Below are 6,722 nucleotides of genomic sequence, written 5' to 3' on the forward strand. Positions count from 1 at the left end.
TTCGGCTCCCGAGTTTCCTCCCCTGTGACTCAGTTTACCCGCTTGGCGCCCGGGAGTGGAGGCTGTAATCATCTATGTCTCTATCATCTATCTGTCAATCATCCATCTATCTATCTGTCAATCATCTCCCATCTGTCAATCATCTGCATGTTGCCTGCACCCGTTACACGTGGATTTGTACACGTATGTGCACACGTGCACCTGAACACGCATGTGCATAAATGTGTGTTTTCCTGCGCCCTTTGACCCCAGCTTGCATGTTCCGGAACCTTCCTGCGCCTCCGCTGGCCCCCGCCCCCCCACGCCCCCTGGAGCCCGGGTGGCCCGTCCGCGTGTGGCCACAGGGTGGCGGTGCGGCCCAGGGCACGGCGGCTCCCGCGGCTCCGAGTCCGACGCCACCGGGTTTCTCTCCTTTTTTCTCCCCGCCGGCCGTGTAGACGGAGCCCGGAGCCGGGATCAGCGTCTGAGGGTCGTGACTCAGCTGCCCTGGTTGCTGACCCGCCAGGACCTCCCGTGACCCCGGCTCAGACTCTCAGGCCGGGCATTGCCTGCACGGGTGGCTTTTTGCGGTTTCCTGAGAAACGAGGAAAAATCCACTTTGTGCAGGATTTTTTCTGCGTCTCCTGCTGCATCTGACGGACGAGCTCCACGTGGAGTTTGGGGCGAGGCGGGTGGGGTCGTGTGCAAACAGCAGGACGGGGGCCTCTCGGCAGGGTCGACAGCTGTCAATGCCGCCTGGAGACACGATGCCCCAGGGTCACATCGACTGGGAATAAATGCTGAGCCCCCAGAGAAAGGAAAATGGACAGGAAGCAGCTTGGGTTAATAGACCGACTTATAAAAATCAGATGCATCAAACACCGCAAGTATCCACGGCTGCATAAATGGAGGAACAGCACATGGTCCGTCGTGGAGGGAATATTACGCAGCCATGAAAAGGAAGGAGATTCAGACACGGGCTCCTTTTTCATGGCTGCGTAATATTCCACCATGAGGATGGACCACATTTTGCTCATTCATTTTCAGTCTCATTTATTCCTTCTGCAAACAGCGCTCCTGGAAGCAGCTGGATCGCCGTCCCGGGACGCGGGCGTCCGTTTTCGTGCTTTCGGCACCAAGGGTGGAGCGTCGGTTTTTGCACACAGAAGGAGACAAGCAAATGTGGGGACCAACTGGACCCTTTTGATGGCGGTTTCGAGGTTGGGCGGCAACGCTGTCCGGGAGTCAGTTTGTGACGGGTGATTTGGGTCGGTCAGGTCCTGCGTGTCTGAAGGACAGTGGTTGGACCTCAGAGGCGGAAGGAGGAAGCGCCTGCCGTGCCCTGTGACCTCCCCACCACCAGGCTCGTCAAAGGGGGACGCAGCCTCTGGCTCAAGACCCGGGTCATCCTTTGAATCAGAGATCAGTTTTTTTTTTTTTTTTTTTGCTGAGGAAGAGTGGCCCTGAACACCCATCCGTGCCCGTTTTCCTGCGTTTTGTGTGTAAGATGCTGCCTCACGTGGTTTGATGAGCAGAAGAGGCAGGAGGGACCCTCCCTGGAGGCCCTGGAGCGACCCGACCCCGAGACCCTTCACCCCAACCAGCTCCAGGTCCCTCCCAGAGCCCCCACCCCCCGCGCCCGCCTCGGTCCGTGTGCAAATGAGCGTCACCTGCCACGTGGCCCGCGAGGCCCTTTGATGTGCGGCCGACCCCGCGGGACGGTGCCCGGGAAACGGCTCGGGAAACGGCAGGCGGCTTAATTGAGGCGAACATGAAAGCTGCCGCTGCGTTAATTAGGGCCGCTCGGCCCCCAACCGAGTCAGGACTCACATCTTTCACACAGCGAGCTGGGCGTTCATCACCCCCGGACGCCGAGCGCTCGGCCGGGGAGCCCTGGGGGGGGGGGGCCGGGTGTCGTCGGCCTGGAGATAAAGGAATGGGGCACGAGCCGGGGGGCGTCTGTGTATCAGATGCCGGAGGGAAGACGGGGTTTAGGGGAATCGTTAGTGGGGGGCAGTCGCCTCCGGTCCCCCCCACCCGGGTCGTTGACCGCCCTGTCGGGGCTGCCAGAACCGCTCGGGGGCTGGGAATCAGGATTGGACGGGTGGGGCGGAGTGCAGGTCTGGAGAGTTCCAGGTGACGGGCCGTTCAGGGGCTTGAACCCCAGGGATCCACCCTCCCCCGTCCTGGAGCCCGGAGTCTGGGGTCAAGGGTCGCAGGGCCACGCTCCCTCCGGAGGCTCCAGGGGAGGGTCCCTCCTGCCTCTTCCGGCGTCCGGGGCTCCAGGGTCCCTGGGCTGGTGGCCGCCTCCCTCCCGTCTCTGCCTCCGTCCTCACGGGGCTGCTCCTCTGCGTCTGCGTCTCCTCTTCTCATCAGGACCCCAGTCCCGTTGCATCTGGACCTCATTTCACCTCCTTAAAGAGCCGTCTCCAAATCCCGGCACGTGCCAAGGTCCTGTGGTCAGGGCTCCAACCTGTGAGTTTGGGTACACGGTTCAGCCCACAGCTGGGACGTGGGGTCCTCACGGCCTGTTCTGGCTTCAAGGACTAAGAGGACGGTGGCAGCCCCTCAGGGGGACACGGGAAGGGACACAGAGCCCCCACTTCAGTCCAAGGCCAGGCAGGGGTCTGGGGTCTGGACGGGGTGGGTCTGGGCTGTGGGTCCATCAGTGAGGTGAGGCCTGGATCCGGAGAGATGGGTCAGCGAGCAGCCACTAGTTGGGCCTGGACGTTGGGAGCGATGGCAGGCACCAGGCAGCCAGTTTTGGCGCATGAAGCCGGCTCCTCTGAATTGAGGCGGACACACCTGAGGCCTAGTACCTGCTCTGGGGTGACTGGGGGGGGGGAGATGGTGGTGGGCGTGGGGTCTGGACGAAGGGCTGGTTTGCGTGTTAAAGGAAGGAGGTGACAGGCCCTCCTGGTTGGTCGGCAAGGCCCCAAGAAGCCAGAAAATGGCTCCTGTTCAGTGGCCCCAGGTTTGTGGGTTCAGATCCCGGGCGCGGACACAGCACCGCTCATCAGGCCACACTGAGGTGGCGTCCCACACGACACAACCATGAGGACCCACGACGAACAATATACAACTATGTCCTGGGGGGGATTTGGGGAGAAAAAGAAAAAAAAGGGGAAGATTGGCAACATTTCTTAGCTCTGGGCCAATCTTCCTCAACAAAAAAAAAAAAAAAAAAAAAATCCAGAAAATAAGAAAACAGCTGGTACAGACTCGCAGAGGGTGGGGTCGTCGTGGGACACTCGGAGGGGAATCGCTGGGGGGGGGGGTCTCTAGGATGCTCACACAACGATGCAGCCCTGGGAATGTGTCATCGTCATTACGTGGTACGTGACCGCATCTGCGATGGTTATAGGGAATAAAAAAGTGTCGTAATCCGAAGGAAGGCAGAGTCCCGGTGAGGCTGTTCAGGAGGATGTCGACAGGGAAGGAACGTTCCAGAACCTCCTGCCCATTGAAATATGTGATTTTTTCTTTTTTTTTTTTTCTGGAGGAAGATTAGCGCTCAGCTAACACCTGCTTCCAATCCTCCTCTTTTTCTTTATTTTGTTTTTTTTGCTGAGGAAGACTGGCCCTGAGCTAACATCCGTGCCCACTTCCTCTACTGTATATGTGGGGCTTGCCAAGCGGTGCCATGTCCACACCCGGGATCCGAACCCACGAACCCCAGGCCGCCGAAGCGGAACATTCGCGCTTAACCGCTGCACCACCAGGCCGGCCCCAGCCTGTCAGGTTTTCTTTTAGGGAAAAAGGAAAAAAAAGAAAATCCAGGCAGCCAGACCCCCTGCCGCGCCCCCCGCCTGCCCGGCTGCCTTCAGATCCGCGAGGCCCAGCGGGAGGTGACACCCGCGCTCCCGCCCCGCGCTGGCGGCTGACGGATGACACGCGCCTGGGCGGCCGCCTGGGAGGGTCCGGGGGAGGCGGGTCCACACTGCGCGCTGCCGGGCGGGTGGAAGCGGGTCCCGGCGGGGCCGCGTCTGCTCCGTCCTCACAGTGACACGAATCCGTAATCGAGGCACCAGCGAGATCAGAGGAGACCCGGGCGGGGCGATGTTCCATCTCGGGGCCGACTTGTTCCTGGCGGTGTAGACGCGGCCGGGAGCGCGAGCGAGGCGGGGGCGACGCTGTCAAACGCACGGGCGGCCCGGGAACCGCCCCCGGGAGGAGGGAAGCGGGTGGGGGGCGCCCGGAGCCGGCGGCGGTTCTGGGTGCAAAGGGCGACATGCCGGGAAGGGGCGTCTACACGGGGTCTGGGGCAGCACCGGCCAGGGCCGTGGGGTCCGTTCTGCAGAAGGTTCCAATTTGCACACTGAGTCCTGGGTGGATGCCAAGCTCTGTGAGGGGGCAGCATGGTTTGTGGGTTTTTCTTTTCTTCTTTTTTTTTTTTGCTGAAGAAGATTGGCTCTGAGCGGAGATTTGTGCCAGTCTTCCTCTTTTCGTTTTTCTTTTTTTTGCTGAGGAAGATCGGCCCTGAGCTGAAATCTGTGCCAATCTCCCTGTTTTCTTTTTTTTTTGCTGAGGAAGAGTGACCCTGAGCAAACATCCGTGCCCACCTTTCTCTATTTTGTATGTGGGACACCCACCACAGAGTGGCTTGATGAGCCGTGTGCAGGTCCGCACCCGGGATCCGAACCCGCGAACTGTGAGGGGCTGGTGCTCTGACCGAGCTGCATGGACGTCCGGGGGCTGGAAGGGTCCCGTGGGAGGCAGCTGCGTGTGACGGGGAATCAGAGCTTGAGGCTCGGGGCTCCTCGGGGGCGTCTGCACAGGACACGCGTGGGGACCTTCACACACGCACGCCCACCCACCCGCAGCCCAGCTCTACACACACACGCACCCCCGTCCCCTGCATCCGGGGGTGGAGCTGGGGGCGGCGACCCCGCGGCCTCAAGGACGTGCAGGGGCCCTGGGGCCGCCGGTGACGGACGTGGAGGTGTGGACGCCCTCGAGACGGGACCGACCGCACGTGTGTCTCAGACACGAGTGATCACGGCCGCGGACGACGAGACAAGCGCTCCAGGGCCTTTTCCCCGCCTCTGCTCAGAATGTTAATTTTCTTGTTTTTTGTGTTTTTTTTTTTTTTCCGCATAAAAGGTCCTGAAGCCGTTCCATTTCCGTGCTTGACATCGTCAATTTTTTTTTTTTTTTTTTGCGGACTTTTTGTGCTATCTTGTTGTTTTCCTGCGTCTCGCTTTCAACCGGCCCAGGAGGCAGCACTGACTAATTAATTTTTCACGACGAAAATAAAAAATATATAAAGGAAAAATGTTGAAAAGAGACGAGCTCGGAACACAAATGCTTTTGTGCACCCTGGCGATTTTTTTTTTTCTCCCTCGTCTTCTTCTTCTTTTTTTTTTTTTAAAATACGTGATTCTTCCTGACAACTTAGGGAGAATTACGGACTTTTCTAAAGTCGCACGACTGGATTCCAGCCCAGGCCTCACTGAGCGTCGGTGGCTGTGCGGGTGTGAGCTCATCTGGGGCCACAGGGCGAGTGCACACAGCGCCAGGCCACGCGCCACCGGGCGAGCTAGTGTGTTAATGGTGATTTCGTGTCTTTTGTTTGGTTTTCTTATCGATTTGTCTGTTTGTCCCTCCATCCATCCATCTATCCATCCATCCGTCTATCTGTCTATCCATTTATCTACCTCTCTATCTATTCTAATCTATTATCTATGTATCTATCGTCTTTTTTTTTTTTTTTTTTTTGCTGAGGAAGACTGGCCCTGAGCTAACATCTGTGCCCATCTTCCTCTATCTTTTATGTGGGACACCATCACAGCATGGCTGATGAGTGGTGTGTAGGTCCACGCCCGGGATCCAAATCTATGAACCCCAGGCCGCCAAAGCAGAGCCCACAAACCTAACCACTACCCCACCGGGCCGGCCCCTCATTCACCTTTAAGAAGAGGATTAAGTCGACTCACGTCTGTTCCAATGACCCATGTGTTTGGTCTCAACTCCGTCACATTATTTTATGTCGTAACTCGTGTTTGTGTTATGTCGTATTTCCTGTTTACGTCCATATTTGGTGAGCTTTCCTTGTAGTTTAAAAGTTTTCTCTAACATTTAGGAAAGTTTTTGTTTTTGTTTTGGGGGTTTGCGTTGTCAAGTGAAAAGCAAATTCAGGGGCCGGCCCGGTGGCACAGCGGTTCAGCTCGAATGTTCTGCTTTGGAGGCCTGGGGTTCACCCGTTTGGATCCCAGGTGTGGACCTACACACCCGTTATCAAGCCATGCTGTGGTAGGTGTCCCACATATAAAGTAGAGGAAGATGGGCACGGATGTTAGCTCAGGGCCAGTCTTCCTCAGCAAAAAGAGGAGGATTGGCAGTAGTTAGCTCAGGGCTAATCTTCCTCAGCAAAAAAGAAAAAAAAAAAAGCAAATTTGCCTGTTATTTTATCTCAAAATGAGTCTATTTGGGAATAGCCCAAACAATTGCAACTCAGGACGGGATGTTACATAGAGTCATAGACAAACCCGGAGAACACGGGAAGAGCTGCTTTTATAGAGAAGGCAGGGGGCTGCTCTAAAGGAAGGGCCCCTGGGGAGAGGAACGGGTCAGGGCAGGGCGGCTCCTCATTGGCTGGGCTGCGGTGTTTCTGATTGGCTGGGCTGTGGACAGTCTCATTGGCTGTGGCGTTTCTGATTGGCTGAGCTGCAGTGTTTCTGATTGGCTGAGCTGCAGTGTTTCTGATTGGCTGAGCTGCACTGTTTCTGATTGGCTGAGCTGCA

This window comes from Equus quagga, chromosome 10, assembly GCF_021613505.1.
Source record: "Equus quagga isolate Etosha38 chromosome 10, UCLA_HA_Equagga_1.0, whole genome shotgun sequence".
NCBI classification, from domain to species: Eukaryota; Metazoa; Chordata; class Mammalia; order Perissodactyla; family Equidae; genus Equus; species Equus quagga.